Here is a 17,760-nt window from a genome sequence, read left to right on the forward strand (position 1 = left end):
GTGTGTGTGTGTGTGTGAGAAAGCAGCAGTTTGGGGAAAGCAGACCACAAAAGCCACATTACTCCTCTTCTCCCACCCAGGTCCCCAGCCGTTCACCAGAGGAAAGCCAGCATTTCCTTAGAAGGCCTGTGCCGGAGAGGGGACCCGAGGATACGGCGGCCAGAGCTAGCAGATGAATCAGCCCTTGCCCCAGCCGCAGGCTGCGTCTGCAGAGCCGGGGGCCTGCAGCAGCTCTGACAAACCTTGCAATGAGTCAGCCCCTCGACCTCCAGCCGGCGAAGCCTGCAATCCATTAGCAATGCCGCGTAAACTCGCTGGCTTGCCGCAGGATGGGGAGAGAAGCCCAGTCACTTTCTAACGTGTTTCCTGGAGCTCAAGGCTGGGACCCCGCTCTCATTTGCTCCAGGGGACGGGTTCAGCACATTCAGGATGGGGCTGGGGGAGGGAAGGAAAGGGGTGTGGGAGAAAGGCACCCAGCCTTGCCCGCTTGTGGGAGAGCAGGGGGTGCCCTGGCCCCCTGCGGCGGTCCGCCTGCGTACAGCTCTGGGAACCTGATGCAAGCAGGGTTTCTGGAGATTTTCCCAGCACGCTGCCTGGTTTGAATCAGGCTGGAAACACCGCAACAGCAGCCTGTGTAAGTGGCAGTCCTGCATCGGCTGGGCCAGGGCACTCAGCAGTACAGGAAAAAAGCCAGGGAGTCCAGTGCTGCGTAGAGCCCACTGGCCCAGGCCTAGTGGCATCTGGGTCGATTCCTTTTGCTTCCCTGCTGCCTGCTCAAGATCCCCACCAGAAACAGAGGTGCAGAAAGGTCACAGGCTCCCGGCCCCCACCAAGCAGGGGCGGTTTGTGCCATAACGCAAGGGAATCACAACGTGCCCAGATGCTATGGTGCAGGGCACCATGGAACAGCCTGGCATAAACCATCAGCCCCAGTGTGGCTTCCTAATGCTTTGTGCATGCCTTGCCCACAAGCCTTGGGCCAGCTCTGGCTCTAGCAGCTTGGATGCCCAGACTTCAGAGCTGTCCTGCTGGCCCCTGGGTGCTTCATCCTCATTCAAGTGCCACAGCACCTCTCGTGGCTCCATTGCCAGCAGGTGGGAAAGGGTCCAGACAGCCAGTGCTGGCTCCTACCCCTGCCATGGGACCAGGACAGAGCTCACCAGGCACTGAGGCTCTGAACTGCCCCTCCTGGCCCAGTGTGGGGAGGGAGGGTGGGAACAGGATTGATGGTGACCCCTGTTCCCAGCACAGCATCCTGCTGCCCCAGACACACAGCTGCCCCCAGCCACCTCCTCCAGGCGAGGGGTCAAGTAGGTGGTCAGGGACTCCATCCTCCTCCCAGGACAGCGTAGGGCTCCTGGGAGGCTCCAGTGAAATTACTCGGGGAAATGTCATTGTCACAGAGACCTTGTCTACACCAGTCTGGCTCCAGCACCTCCCACCCCAGTTTGCAATTCACAGATGTCCACATCAGGGGTTTCCACTTGCTCAGCTACAACTTGCCATGCAGGCACGGACCAAGAGCCTAAGGGCCCAGGGCTTCTCTCCCCAGCCCCCCACATCTCTCTCCAAGCTTTAGCTCCTGGAGCCATGGGATCCAGGCAGGGTCACTTGATCTGGTTATCATACATACAATTGTGAAGAGCTGGGAGCCAGGACTCCTCCCTCCCTCCCCCTCTTACTTCAAGCCCCTGAAGACAAGTAAGCAGGACCTAATACAGACTACCAATTTCAGCTACTGGTTCTTGGCTCCTGGGGGCCTCATCTCCGACTACAGAGCAGCTGGGGTGGACAGTGCTGCCTTCTCTGAAGCAAAGCCTACTGGCAGGGACCTCCCTCTGCTGCAGCCCCCAGCTATATGCACCCCCAGGACAACATACATTTCATAGACATTCGGGACTAGACAGGACCTTGTGAGATCGAGTCCAGCCCCCCTGCCATAGGTAGGAAGTCTGCTGGGGGCAAATGATCCCAGCAAGATAAGTATCCAAATTTTTTTTTGAATGAGTCCAGAGTAGGTGCTTGCACCACCTCTGAGAGGTAGAGATGGGGGTCAGTTCCAGACCCTGGACACTCAGACGGTAAGGAAATTTTTCCTTCTGTCCAGTCTAAATCAGCCTTCCAGAAGTTCGTGGCCATCAGACCTTGTTATCCCTTGGGGAGCCCTGGTGAACTTCTCCCAGATCCTGGTGCAACCCCCTTATGTGCTGCCACCAAGTCTCCCCTGAGCCTTCTCTTCTCCAAGCTGAAGAGTCCCATGTCCCTCACCATCTCCTCGTAAAGCTTGCTCTCTTGGCCTTTGATCATATGGGTGGCTCTCCTTTGGACTCTCTCAAGCTTATGCACATCCCTCCTGAAGTAGTACTGCATCCAGTTTTGGGCCTCCTCCAGCTGCGGCCTCACTAAGGCCAAGTAAAGTGGGAGGATGACGTCCCTGGTTTTGCTTGAGATGCATCGGTGGATACATGCCAGAGTTTGGTTTGCTTTGCCAGCTGCAGCATTACATTGGTGGCTCATGTTCAGTTTGTGGTCAATCAAGACCCCCAAGTCTCTTTCAGTCGTGGTGCTAGTGAGTGTACCACTGTCGAGCCTATAAGTATAATGCAGGTTTTTCCTCCCAAGGTGGAGCACCCTGCACTTCTCTACACTGAACGCCATCAGGTTTTGGCCTGCCCACCCACAAATTTTGCCAGTCCGCATCCAGTGTTCCCTATAAGCTGTGTGGCATGCGTGGCCATACAGGTGCGCCTGGCAGCACAGCATGAGCGTGACTGCGCGGCCACACACACCACACAGCTTAGAGAGAACGCTGTCCACATCTGTATCATTAATGAAGATGTTGACGAGTACTGGCCCAAGTACTGAGCCCTGAGGGACATCACTGGTCACCTTGCACCATGTTGATTTGCTCCCATCAACTATTACTCTTTGGGCCCAACCCCAGAGCCAGTTTCCCAGCCATCGGACCGTGAGATGGTTGAGGCCACAGCTCCCCAGTTTAACTAAGAGGACATCATGGGAGACCAAGTCAAAGGCTTTCTTGAAATCCAGATATACAACATCAACCTCGTCTCCCTTGTTCAGGCAGCGTATCACCTGTTCCTAGAAGGAGACTAGGTTGGTCAGGCAAGACCTTCCAGCAATGAAGCCATGTTGGCCGGCGCTCAGAAAATTGCCTTTTGGTAGCATGTGGCTGATGGAACCAGCATTTGATGATTTTCTCCGGGATCTTTCCTGGGATGGATGTCAGACTGATCAGCCTGCAATTCCCTGGATCTTCCTTCCTTCCTTTCTTGAAGACTAGGACCACACTGGCTCTTTTCCAGTCTTCCGGGGGTGTGCTATGTTGTCCGCCAGCTCCTTCAGGACTCTTGGGTGCATTCTGTCTGGGCTTGTGGATTTATGGATGTTGAGCCTCTCAAGGTGTTCCCTCACTTAATCTACATCAACTGTGGGCCCATCTCCTGCACCCTGGATGCTTTGTGTCCTGTCCAACAGGGTGACCCCACCCTTGGGCAGGTGGAAGACTGATTCAAAGTAATCATTTAGGAGATTGGCCTTTTCCTAAGCATCAGTTGTCAGCTGTCCCATTTGATCTAGCAGGGGTCCAATGTTGCCGTGGTTCTCTCTCCGACTTCCCACATATCTGAAGGACTTTTTGTTGTCCTCGATTCCCGTGGGTAGCCTGAGTTCGGTTTCAGCCTTGGCTCTTCTAGTCCACTCTCTGCATGTGCAGGCTCGTACTGTATAGTCCTCCTTGATGATAGATGATTCCCATTTTCCATCTGGCATAGGCTTTTCTTTTTAGTTTCAGGAAGTCCAAAAGTTCCCTTTTGAGCCAAAGGGGTTTCCCAACCTGCTGACTGCCTTTCCTGTGGGACAGAACAGACTTTCCTTGTGCTTTAAGAATTGAGCCTTTAAGGAACAGTCATTCCTCATGGATTCCCCTTTCTGAGGGTCCATGGTCTCTGAGTGCCTGACTGACCAGTCTCCTGAGTTTGTGAAAGTCAGTCTTCCCAAAGTTGAGGATTTCTTGTTTTACTGAGGGATTTGCTCACCCTGTGTTGGACACAGAAAGTGATCAGTTCATGGTCGCCGCCACCAAGCTTCCCCTTGATCCTCAGATCACTCACCAGATCTTCCTGTTTGGCCAGAACCAGATCCAGCAGTGCCTCTCCCCTAGTCAGCCTGTAGACCTCTTGCAGCTCATCAATGCAAGCGAGGAAGCCACGCGACTGGTCAGGCATGCTGCAACTCAGGCCAGGGCAGGGTGGGCAGGAGCTGACACCTCAGGGCAGGGCATGGAGCAGCAGCAGCTCCTCAGGGGTCAGGTCTTACTGGCTCCACCATTGCACCCCTGACACTTTACCGGTCTCTAAAAGCAGTAAAGAGTTGTCAGTGCAAAATAGGTCCAATGGACAAAACAAATGGACAACACACCAAGCTCCACAAAGGTCTTTGAGAAGTCTCATACTGGTGGAAAAGGAGCAATCACTGGAGCTCACCTTGGGGTTGAGGTCCCACTAAAGGCAGAGTCCAGCACAACACGCACAAGTGGCCAAAGCGAATCAAGGCGGGAAGAGAACCCAGGCATCCTGACCCTACAGCCAGCACCCTCCCCACACCACCTCTGTGCAAGGTCCCTTCAACCCCACAGCTGTCATCTCCAGAAGGCACCAAGCACTGCAGAGGGTCAGGCCAGCGGTGAAGAGGGCTGGGGCAGCAGGGTGCAAGACTGGATCCTGCAGGTATGGGAGGTTGGTCACCCAGACCTGAGGAACTTGGTGCAGACCCACAGGTCACAACAGAAAAAGCAACGAAGGAGAAAGCCACATCCTGGATCCTTAGCAGCCAGCCCTGGTTCCCCACCCCCACTCTGGAAACACCCCTTATTGCCTTCTGCAGTCACACGCTGCCCGACCCAGAGTGGAGGGGAGTCCAGGGACTATCCTGCATGAAGTGAGGGTGTAGGCAGCCCTGCGCATGCATACAAGTGTCATCTCACTTCTCCCTCTGCAGCAGGGGAAGGACGTGGTCATGACAGAGCGCTGGAGGCCAGAGGAGTGGCCCAGAGGAAATTATGCACATTCAGAGCTTGGAATGAGCTTTCCCAGCCAAGACTAAGTCTGGCCATGCCAAGGCATTGCCCCTGGGGCCGGAGGCAGGAACCAGGGCAGGGCTCACCACGAACACCCAGTCTCAGACCGCCCACACTAGGGAGAAGGGGGAACCACCTGGTCCCATGAGAGGGAGCCCGGTGCTGGGAGTGCAGGGGAAAAGCAACAGTCTCACCAGCTCTGCAGATAAACACTGCCCTCCCTGTACCTGCTCTCAGGGCAGTGAAGTCCGTCAGGGCCAGGCAGCCTCATGCAACCGTCTGCGAGCAGAGCATAGTCCCCTCCAGTCCTGTGGTCACCATGAGCCAGGGCACTCAGCGCCTTGACCCCATGGCCTGAGAGGTGCTCAGCAGCACTAGCAAATCAGGCCTCTGCTTAAGGGCTGTGGGGCTGTACAGAGGGAGAAATTTCTCCTTGCGCCCAGCGTTCAGGGCATGCAGCTCCTTCCAGGAGGTTGAGCATGCTCCGAGTCCAGCTTCCTACAGGGCATGGACCCCTTCCCAAGGCCACTATAGTGCCCCTACATACCCCAGCACCAGCCACAGAAGATCTCCACAGCCAGGAGACTCCCCAAGGGCAGAAAGTACCTGATCACCCCTGAGAAAGGAGCTCAGGTCCATGCATGGTGCCTGCCCCCACAACCCGCTCCCCCTGGCAGCTCCATCTGGGCTGCAGCATCTGTTGCGTCAGAGCAACACCCACAGCTAGGACTCTTGTATGCCAGGCCAAAGCAACAGCTGCAGCACAAAAGGGTGACTTCAGAACAGGCTCGCCCTCACCGTCTTCCCCCAACTGCAGCGGATGCACATTACCCAGCACTAAGGGCATGTGGAGCAGTCACACCCAGCCAGTCATCAGTGCAAGACACAGATGGGGCCACGTGCACCTGGCTGAGCCGAACGGCATGCTGTCAGACAGTGCCCCAGCCCAAGGACAGGCCTACAAGGGCTTGGGCGCTACCATAGGGCATCAGGTCCACAGCCTCAAGCCACAGAGGCCCCATCTGCCCCACACAGGTGGGTCCCAATGGTGCTATGCTAACACATGCACTGCTGCTCCTGCTGGCCACTGGTAGAAATTAAGGCAACTCAGTGCCAAGGTTTGGTTTTAGACATGTTGTTGCCACACATCACATCCAGTGCAACAACGCCCCTCGCTTGCCTCCGCTTCTCCCGTGGCATCAATTGCTCCCATGGGGTTTAGCCTGCTGAAAGGACGTGGTAGCCTCCCTCAGCCCTGCAAGCTGGGTCAGGACCACGGCTCTGCGCAGTGGGGAAGGCCATGCCTGCTTGGCTTGGTGCAGCACTGTGTGCAGACACCCTTGTGTGCAGCCTGGGAGCCCCATCGGTACCAGTCCCCATGGAAGACAGCCTCAAGAGGTTGCCTGCATCTCCTTGAAAAAGAGATCATCAGCTCCAACATCCTATGCCTAGATCTCAGCACCACGTCACTCCCAATCCTTGCTCTCGTACCACCTGCCCCCCCAAGCCAGTGGGCCAGTTCTGCGTGCCCAGCCTCACTCCTCCACAGACCATGCAGGGTGGGGGCTATACCTAGCTCTGCCAAGTTATCCCTTCTCTGCAGCAGCACCAACAGCTGCAGATGCCTCTACTCAGCTGGCCCTCCCCAGAATTTGCCTTGTGGATGTTTATAGGTTCCGGGCTTGATGTGCCTCTAGCAGGCTCCCCACCTCCCCCCTGCACCAGAGCCCTGCCCTGAAGCCCAGCTCCCTGGGGCAAGGCCCAGCCCTGAGCCAGCTGAAGGAGAGGGGGCGAGCCTCAATCACAGGCAGCTCCCAAGAGCCCCTGCAGACAGACCTGCTCAGAGATGCAAGCCCCAATTAAAGAGAGTCACACAGCCTGGGAGCCAGACAGCTACTTGTAAGGGCCTGGCAAGGAATGGCTGGGTGCTGTTAACCCCGCGGCCCTCTTCTCCGAGGTCTGTGCAGCACCTAGCACGCCGCAGGCACTTGCCGAGATGGGCATCCCCACAGCCACACACGCTCTCTGTGCTTGCCCACTGCTTTCAAGGGTCAGCTTTGCTGCAGGTGATGCACCCTGCAAAGTCCCAGTTCCTGGAGCTGGGCCCAGGAAAAACCTTTTGGCTTACATGAGAAACTTGCTGCTTCTCTCTCACGGGCAACCCAAGGGACCAAAGCACAGAGGCAAAGACGACAGGCTGCTAAATGACAAATGGGGGATGGAGCCGAAGGAGGATTTTTGCACTCAGTCTGCAGGGCTGCTCTCCTCTGCAGCAAGAGACGAATGCGGGTGGCCGCATTCCCTTGAGAGAACCCCAGGACACGAAGCCCAGCCTGGCTTGCCTGGGGTCTCATGCCCAGTCCGGCCTGTTCACGTGCTGCAGACCCCAGCTTACATCTACAGTCGCCTTGTCAAGAATCCCCCTGCATGGGATCAATTGAGGGCACCTGCATACTGCGTCCACCCCAAGGCCGCGGGGGTCACGACAGAGCTTGCCCGAGCCAGCTCCACTGGCTGCACCTCCCTGCCAGGGCTCAGCTCCCAAACAGGAAGCCTGTTCAGTCCCACGACATCCATAAGAATGTTCCTGGCATGGAGCATACAGTGATCCCACCACGCAGACACGCAGGCGAGCGCGGGACAGCTGCCTCGCTGCCCTGCCCCTCCTCACGGCTCTGACAAAAGCCAGTGCTGAGCAACGTATCCTGTGCTGCAGGGGCAAAAGTGGAGCAAAGGCGGGAGGGGGCACTTCTAGTTCTGGTCTTTTCTTCTTGTCTATTTTCCTTATATTTTCTTTAAATGAAACCTGATGCTGGAATTCCCTGGGAAGCTTGCTCTCTCCTCAAAGGCCAGGTGCTGGGAGATGTGCTGCGGGGCAGGAGGGGACCAAGAGCCAGGGCCATCATGGGGCGGCTGCATCCCTCAGTACCTCCGCTGCAGGAAGTGCTGGGGGTGGGTGGGGATGCGTCATGGCCCCTCCTCGGCGTGGGATCTGCACAGAGAACAGGTTCTGAGCGCTGCTGGAGAGCAGAGCTGACCGCAACTGAGGTAAGACCAAGAGGCTCGTTAGCTTTGACAGCGTGCACGCGTGTGCGCCAGGACATCATGTGCCTGATGTCAGGCCTCCAAGCTGCTGCTGCTGAGAGTTGCCAGCCTGGGACAGAGCACAGATCCATCAGGCTGTGGGCAAAGCCCCAGCTCCGTTTCAGGCACGAGCTGCTGCTAAATGGCAGGAGGCTGGCAGCACAGAGATGAGGCTTCTTCAAGCTTTTCCCCAAGAAAGGTGGTTGGCTCCATGGCCCCGCACCAAGGACATGGGCACCCCACAGCTCAGAGCAGCTCCTGGAGGGCACAGGGCCCCCATGCGCTTTGAGCAGCTGCTTCCCCTTCTCCTCTGCATGCCCAGCACAGCTAGCATGGTCTAGCGATGACAGTGTGGGAATCGGGACTCCTGGGTTCTGCTCCAGCTCTGCCACAGACGGACCATGTGGCTGCAGGCAGGTCACTGGGGCCATGGCCAGGGCTGGCACAGACACACATACCCCTGCTTGCTCCCACATGGCACATGCCAGGACAGCAATGGGAGCTCATGCACCACTACCAGACGACTTTGGGCATGTACCCATGTCTCTCCAGGACTGGCTGCCATAGGAAGGTACCACGGTATGCAGAGCCACGCAAAGCAGCTTATGCTGCTGGACAGCTGGGTGGGAGCAAACAGGCAGGGCATGCTCAAGGCAGCGCCCCTGTGTCATGAAGCTGCATGGAGACCTGAGCTTCTGACCTGAATGGACAAGGGGAGACAGCTTGTCTCCTCCAGCTCCTGCTGGGTTCTGGAGGGGCTGGGAACTCCTCCCAGCTCAGGCTGGGATCCAGATGGATGTTGGAGCCCCCTTCTCCCTGTCAATCAGACCCAGCTTCTCCTGAGCCCCATGGAGAAGACTTACTCCCTTTGATGCGGGCTTGTGTGGTTCTGCCTTCACAGGACAGGTGCTAGGACAGGAGCAGTCCGCTGCGAGTGCCCTGCCATGCTATCGGCACCTGCTCTGCCCTTGCAAGCAGCACTAGAAGCAAGCAAGGGAGTGTCACGTACCCACAAGACCCTGCCAGCCCAGTCTCTCCTGTCAGCCAGTCCCCCTCTGCCTCACACCATGCCTGTCCAGAGCCACACAGCAGGAGCCAGGCACTGCTAAGGATCTGCCTACATCCCCCTCACCAGCACTGCAAGGCAGGGAGCCAAAACCCGCAACCCACCCGCCTCGCTGGCAGCACAGCCCTTTCCAGGAATTATAGGAGCATCACCACAAGCTCACCCTGTTTATGCCCATGGTTTCAGGAGGCGACTCAGCCTGGAAAGAAGAGCTGAGGCTGGGAGGCAGGGAGGAAGGGATGCCTGCTGGATGGTGTGTCCCAGCGCAGTGCTGGCAAGAGGCACAGGGCAGCCAAGCTCTGGGGACTGAAGTCTCCTGTCCAGCTCTGCTGCAGGGCATGATGGAGCCCTCTGCAACAGGGGCAAGGCTCTTCCTCTGCTGCAGACAGAGCTGATTCTGGGCCTGGTTCTAGAGAGCAGTTTCAAGTACCCCAGGAACTGCAGAGCATCACAAACTTGCCCTCTGTCCTGCTCCTGGTAAGGTTTTCTCCCTCCCCTGGCCTGCCTGCTGACACCGCATGAGTGGCTGCACGACATAACCCTCTACTGCACATGCGTCTCCCTGGGCAGAGGATGCACACACAAGTGACAGGGGTGTCACCTGAAGCACTTGTGCTCAGTAATGAGCACTGTGCGGGACCCCTGACTGATGAAGTAGGACAAGACCCGCAGGCCAGAAGCCACGTGAGCTTTCCCTGCACTGCTGGGTGCCCCGTGATGGCTCCCCCAACCTCGCAGTGCTGCCTAGAGCTGTCCCTAGTGTGTGCACCCAGGGCTTACATGCTCCAATGCATGCACCTGCTCTGGACCATGAGCTGAAAACCAGAGCTCTACCCCCTCCTACCCTGAGCCTCTGGCAGAACCCCCTTGGCCGCAGGTCCCTGAGTGTCTTTTTATACGGGCAGACGGCATCCAGTCAGCGCCTGCCCTCCCTCCAGCTGCTGGAGACAGAGCCTGAGAGGATCTGGAAGGTGGGAGGCCATGAAGGAGCTGGGCACCAACCCACCCTCCATCCCCAGCTCAGCTCAGAACGGCTGCACAGCCACAGTGCCCTTCTCATGCGAGGCCAGGGGTTTCCACTGCTCTCAGAGCATCTGGCGTCAGCTGCCTCTTCCTCTTCTCTGCAGAGCCCTGAACCATGGCCAAGCAGATCTCCTGCAATCAACAGCCATCCCACAAGTCCTGCACCCAAGCCAAGCCCTCCTGGCTACAGCAGGCAACTCCCTGCAGCGGACAGCTTTGCTGCCCCTGCCTCCCAGCTCAGAGCAGTCCAGCATGCTGAGATTCATAGATTCAGGGGCATAACCAGGAAAGGACCAGAGAGCAAGGCAGCCTCTTCGTCTTCACACCAGGTGCTCAGGCCAGCTGACCTGCCCCAGAGCCAGGAAATGCTAGATCCAGGGGAGACCAGAAAGGCAGACACTTGGCAAAAGACTTTGAGGCACCCAGGCACAGAATTATTTGCAAAATGTTTATGAGTTACAGACCCCAGCAAATAGGCCAAATCACGGTGAAGGGCAGTGGGGATGGGGTGGGAAGCTCTCTCAAACCAAGCACAAACCAATCTAGATCTGAATGACAGCTCTTTCTCTCTACCTAGATCTCCAGTGGCACAAGCTGGTCCTGATGGGTGGATCTGCTGCAGCACACGGCAGTGACACTGAACAGATCCAATCTGCTCCATCAGAGCTACCTTCCTATATGGACCCAGTGGAGCACCCTCTTCTACATGCAAGTCCGGCCCCGTCAGCATGCGACTGCCATGTTTTGCCAACCATAAAAATCGCTGCCCAATGACGCGGCTGTAAACATTTGAGGCCGCCTGGATTGATCCGAGTCAAAACCTGTGACAAAAAAAAAAAAAAAAAAAAGGAAAAAAAAGAGCGGCACAGCTCTTTACACACACAACCCTTCTAAGCTACATGGCTGCTTGGTGGCCAGGGAGAGCACACACACAGCCTGATAGGCTTCTCCCTGGAATGACTGGCAAGTAACTTGAAAGAGCTGCTATTAACCCACAGAGGTGCACAGTGTGATGGGGTAAGCCTGTACATCCCAGAACAAAGGCTTGCTCCCAGAGAAATGCTGCCCTTGACCTGCTCTTCATGCAAAACAGACCTTGCCTGAAAAAGGGAGGTTCAGTCCTGCTCCTCCTGCTTCCTACCTTGCCAGTAATCAAGGGTCTGTCATCAGAAATTAGCTGACAAGTAGCTGATTCACCAAGCCGCAGAGATTCCAACTCACTCCCTGCCCCCAAGGCTCGACTGGCTTCTCCAGGGCCTAGCGGGGAACCTCCTCTGTGCAAATGCCGCCAGCAAGATAGGACTGAGGACACGCAGGGAGCAGATGGCAGCCAAGCGATGGCATCTCAGGCAGTCCTTTCTCTGCACAGATCATGCTGTGAGCTCCAATAACCCTTTAGCGACCCTAGGCACCTTCACAATGATCAGCCGAGAGAAGCCACGGACCGGCACCTCAGTGGTGGGGAATCAGCACAGTTGGTCTGGCTTCCTATGTCATGAGAGTTAGGGGGACAGTCCCTGAATCAGAACTGCCTAGACCTTACACGCTGCAGGCTGCCAGGGAGCGAGCAACAGTGGAAAAGACCCTTATCATGCCCGGTCCATTCTCCCTTTCAGCATCCACTCCCTGCCGCTGTGCGACATGGGATACTGGGCAACAAGGACCTATGGTCTGACCCAAGAAATGATCCTTCTTATGTTCTTACGTTCTCCCGCTCACATCCCATCACAATCCAGTGCACCCTCCAGCCTAACAGCGAGTTACCTGCTTCTCAATTTAGACTAACCTCCCCCACCAAGCTGACCCGTGAAATCAAAAAAGCTGTTAAATGCAAAATAAAACCGTTCCTCTCGGAAAGCAGCCCACGTACCAAATGGTGAGACATAAGCACTCGCAGAGCTGTTACACAAACAAACCTGTGCAGAGAGAAGCCCCTGTCTGCGCTGTACTGCGCCAGCCACGCAAGACGCTGCCACACAAACCCTGTCCTGCCCACACTTCCCACTGCCCCAAACCCAGCAGCTTCCCTGACAGTGGACCCCCCACCCCCACCAGAAAGCTCAGCTGCTATTCCCAGCTGGGATTCTCAGCAGAAGAATAAGAGACTCAGGGGTGAAATCCCATTAAGACTGTTGGGAAAAGAGGACTGAGCCTGACAAAGCTGCTTGGGATCAAGGTGCCTACTGATTTACAATGCTCCCCAGTCTATTGTGGCCCTGGTACCTCACTCCAGTTAAAGGCCCTCTGATCCTCTGCCCAGCCTGGGACTTGCTTTCCCTCTGCCTTACCAGCAGCCTTGGCTCTGGATACTCCACAAAGGAACAACTCTGAGCAAGGAAAACACAGATCCGCCGAGGAGTTTTGGTGCATGGGGATTGTATGTTAACTTCTCCTGGTCGTTCCAATCCCACATAATTACAGGATGGGCAGAGGCGCAGAGCCAGGCCGATCCTGATCTGTCACACCGCCGCACATCCAGAGGAACCTCACGGAAGTCCGTGATGCGACTCCACCATCTGCCCACATTCGACACTGGGGTCATGGCCTGGAAGTGCTCTGCTCCATTAGCGACATGCAGGTCATTGCTCAGAAGCTGTTTGCGGCACTTGTTGCTCTCACCTCCACTAGCAAACAAGCCATCCTGCTGCCCCAGGCCGGCTTGCAGTCCCGAGAGCACTGTGCTCCAGGAGTGGCATGCAGGGAGGCTTTTTTCTTTTGATTTGGGCTTGTTCTGTCCTGCTTCTTCCCCCTCCCCACCATACCTCATTTTGATTGCAGCAAGGAGACATGAAGGATGGGACACCACTGTCCTGAAGTTATTTCCACATGTGAAGGCTCATGGGTAATACAGCAATAAAATAATAATTTTTAAAGAATTCATGAGCGCACCTCAAAGTACTTGGCAAAGGAGATCAGGAGCATCACCCCCATTTCATGGGGAAATCCCGGCATGCGGGAAGAACCAAGGATAACCCTGCGGGCCAGCGGTGTAGGTGGGAACTGAATCCAAGTTCCAATCTAGCGCTCCATCCGCTGGGCCCTGCTCCCCGGTGCGAGGTTTCACCATTGCTTCAGACTGCACGCTGCAAAACTCTCTCAGCTCTAACCAAAGAGCCAGGGCTGCTGGATACACAGTGACATGAGCCTCGTTCCCATGTGCTAACAGTTAGTCACTGGCATGAAAGAAGCGTTAAAAAACATGACATAGCCGAAATAGTTTCCCTTCCCCATTGCTCAACTTTGGCTCTTTGATCCCGAGATATTCGCGTGCCACTTGCTCTCATCCCCATCGTGTGCTTCAGGCCTGTTTTATAACTGAAGTGGGGAAAAACAATGCTCATCTTTGGGGTTATCTTCCTCCATCACGTAAAAGCAATTTACACTTCAGGCGCAGTCAGTGGAGCTGTAACATGCTGGAAGCAGAGCCAGGAAGCTTCACCACCCCAGAGGACATGCAGGGACATCGCCTTTGGGCCCCTGGAGCACAGGTGCATACATCCAGACGACTTGAAAGAAAGCCGTTTTCTTCCCCCTATGTGGTTTGTGTCACGCCAGGGAAGTCACACGTGCACTTCTTTGGTAGCAGTGCTTTGTCTGGCCCAGGACTCGAAGGTGCAGTGTTCCAGTGTGCTATCCAGCCCCATCCAGTTAATGCTTTCTAAAGCTGTCATCTAGATGAAGCAGGTGTAATTCAACTCTGGCTAGCCTGGTCATAGCTAAGCCCCAAGGGAGGTGATATAGGAAGAACAGGACCATTTCCCAGGCAGAAGCTGCTGCATATCCACATACAACTGGGCTCTTTGGGCATGCTTTTATCTTGCACTTCATCATTAAGCCATTTGGTAACACAACTTCACTCAAAGGCAGCAGGGCATAAGGGTTGGTGTGGATACAGCCTTATGCCAATGAGACTCCTCTACCTCATCTGGTCCTCTAGCTGCTATCCCACTCTGCACTGGCTCACACCTGGACTGACCTTTCCACACATTTCACAGCTGAGGACCAAATGCCTCTGAGCTGCTTATATGCTACTGGCACATGCCCAAGGGCAACTGTCTGCAACTCAAGTACACAGTAAGGATGCAGATCCCAAGCTACTTACAGCAACTCCTGCTTCTGCACAGGCCCATCTTCTCGACCACCTGCTAGGTCAGCCCCATTGCGCCTTCCATGTCAACCTCCTGCATAGGTGCCCCAGTGCAACCCTCCAGGAGACAAGCCAAGTGGCTCCAAGCTGCAGCCAGCATTGAAACAGCTTAGTCGGGTGGCTGGCAGGGGCCAGCTATACGGACACGTCTGGCACAACCACAAGATGTTAACAGGGGCTTGGCTCACAACTGCGGACACCTTATGGAGCTGTGTCCTTTGTAAAGTCCCCCTATAGGAGACTTATCAATACACAGCACTTCAAAGAGGCACAAGAGCCCAGAGCCAACAATGATGGTGCTTGCAACAGGAACTTAAAGGCCAACTCTCCACCTGTAGGGGAGGGAAGGACACTTATAAACCAATCTCTACATCATGCCTTTCCAGAGGACAGGCTGGTCTGAGGTGCAAAGGACAGGAACCATACTGAATAAGGAGAACCGCTGCACAAGCCATCACTACAGAACCAGCTGCCCACCCAACGCTGAAGCTCACTTGAATTATTCCACAAGCATGGGACTCCCAAAAAGATGCTGGGGTGAGTCGGAGTATCAGGAGAACCTGCCCACAATGTCATAACATCGGCAACGTGCAGCCACGTTGGTTAACAACCATCCATGCAAAGGGTATATTCAGGTGATGGGCAAAGCAGTGAGCTGGGCCTCTGAAGACCAGCGACAGTCTTTGCTTCATGTAATGGTTGTAAGAGAATACCAAGAGAAATAGGTCACCCCTTGCCCATTGTCATGGCTCCAAGCAGCGATGCTAGGCCTGGGCTCAGGCCCATCTCGGATCACTTGTCAAGCTGCACACGGCGCACAGATATTCTGTGACCCCAGTTATTACATAGATATTTTGCAACCAAGGCCCCCTAAGGCAATGTAGATAGTCTTGGGCCAAGAACCACTGTCCAAGGTCACAATCTAGGGCGTGCACAAAGCTTGAACCATAATGGCACTGATCTCCTGCACTGAACTCTCTCACTGCAAGGGGCTAGCTCCCAGACACTGAACCTTCCCTGAATGGCAGGGATGGTTTGCTGCTCTAACACAGAACAGCAGCAGCAGCTCATCCATCCCAATTATTCCTGACCGTTCTCAGCCTTGCAAGCCTGGGAACTTGAAGGTACACACAACTCCGCTGTCCACCCCTACCCACCCACCATGGCAAATCAGGGGGGAAAACACAGATGGATGATCAAGTCTGAAGCTAAGCCAGAGAACAATGTGAAACACAACGTCTGCCTGAGCTCTCATCATGGCTCTTTCACCTATTAAAAGCACATCCTGAGGCTAATCCTTTGAAACTACACCTCCATGCCTGACGGTTCACCTCCTAAACAAGAGGATTCCTCAGATGAGAGGAGAAAGCCTTCAGCTCCACCTTATCCCGGCTCAAACCGGACTTGTCAGGAAGAGCCAGGAGCCACTTTACTCTGGCATCAGTTGACCCAGCAAGCTTAATTCAGCTTCTACTGGAGATGGACTTGCAGGAGAAGCCAGCAGAGGAGCTAGGCAGATCATGAAAATCTCATTGCCACAAGTGGAATAGGGAAAAGGCAAAGGCACCTCTCCTCTGCACAGGGCTCATGCACAGAACAGGCCCACGTTGGGTAGGAAGAGAACCAGGAAAGTTCCCCCTGTCCCCAGGCTCACACAAAAAGAAGAGTGAGAGCAAGTGGCATTTGTGTGACAACTTCCCTGCACCACTGTCACTTACAGCAAAGGTTTTTGGAAGGAACTTTCTTCCTAAAGAACAGTTCAGTGGTTGTAAAGGGTCATTTTTAAAGCACTTGGCTTCTCCACCTTTCCTCCAGCAGAGTCCATCATCCAGTGCACTCAGGCCACTTGCTCCCCAGATGCAGTGTCAGAAACAAGGAGCGAAGTTTTCAAAAGCACTTAGGAACCTCAGCTCCATTTTTAAAACGCAGCTCAGCACTTGTGAGACTGAGGCTGCTCATGACCAACACAGCTACACTGCACAAGGGTGGGAAGCTGTGAGTGACAGCTATGCTGGCTGAAGCCCCTCATGTAGGTGCAATTAAGTGGTAAAATGACTATTTTCTTCATAAAGCTTATTTTCCTCAGGAAGACACTGGAATATGCTGGCAAAAATACAGCTCTTCTGGTATATGCTGCAACCACACAAAAAGTGCTTTTATACCAGGGTAACGACATCAGCAAAGCCTTCCAAGTACAGTCTCAGTCAAAGTCAGAAAATGGGACTTTGTGCCCAAGGCACTTGGACACTTGAAAATTCCCCTGTTGATCTAAAGGGTTTGTAGCATCCACTAGCATTCCCAAGTTCCTCTCTTTGCTGGTATTCACTGCACTCAAACAACCAGCCACCTGTTTATATGAAGGCTCGAGCAGTAAGTAATGCAAAAGCATGGTTGTGACATTACAAGTGAAAATACAGAGATCCTATCTCCTATTCCACCATGCCCCGCAAACACAATGGAGCCAAGCCAGAACGTCTGTACAAAACAGGCACATCAGCTACAGCAGGCCATGCCGGGTCAGTAGCAGGACTACTCTACCCAAGCACATGCAATACGATTAAAATCTACATGTCGATTAGACCGCATCTCATGAAACAGGTGATCTCTGAAATATCAGTGAAGTGGCAGGAATAATGCAGTCTCAGGGCTCCCTTCCCCCACACAGAATTGTCTCCTGGTGGCCACAAAGTCACCACATGCTAATTTTACACCTAGATCTCTAGCCCCCGTATGTCAGAATTTTGCATGGAGGCTGAGAAGCAAACACGAATGTCTTGCTTCCTGCCCAAAGAAAGAGCAAAAGCCGAATGCTGAGCTCATACATGTAAATTACATTGCAGCTCTGCCATGCAGAGGAACGTGAAATTTCCATCCCCAGGGCCACGACTGGGAAAAATAAAACTTTTATTTGAAAAGAAAAAAAAAAAAGCAGGAGCCAAGGTTGAGCACATTTGCTCCACAGACAGTGATTTGGCAGATGAAAAATTCCAGAGGACGTACGGTAAATGAAGCTATAAGCACCGAGGATTGTTGTTCTCAAACATCCAGCGGCGCTATTAAGCAAACCCACTTGCCAGTTTCCAGAACTGTTTCCTACAGATGCATTTCATGCTTGCAATCCCCTGCTCTCCTTCCCCACCCTGCCCACACGCACAGGGAGCAGGACACCCTTTGCCCCCACACGCTACGGAGGAGCCGGTGACCAGCGGCCAAGCAGCAGATGCCTTGCCCTCGCCCCCAGCTTGGGGTCTGACCTGCTCACCCCACACCCCGCTCCTCCCAAGTGGCAAACAAGGTTCTTTGAGTAAATCCACATTTCAAGTTGCTCCCTTACCTTCCCGG

The 17,760-nt window shown here is 54.7% G+C and overlaps 1 protein-coding gene across 3 annotated transcripts in view; it reads right to left on the bottom strand.

Moving 5' to 3' along the window:
- Positions 1-17,760, bottom strand: part of LOC102383862 (G protein-coupled receptor kinase 5-like) — a 43,610-nt gene that overhangs the window by 21,471 nt on the left and 4,379 nt on the right. The gene's annotated exons all lie outside the window — the stretch shown is intronic.

Source organism: Alligator sinensis, unplaced genomic scaffold (assembly GCF_000455745.1).
Source record: "Alligator sinensis unplaced genomic scaffold, ASM45574v1 scaffold98_1, whole genome shotgun sequence".
NCBI lineage: Eukaryota > Metazoa > Chordata > Crocodylia > Alligatoridae > Alligator > Alligator sinensis.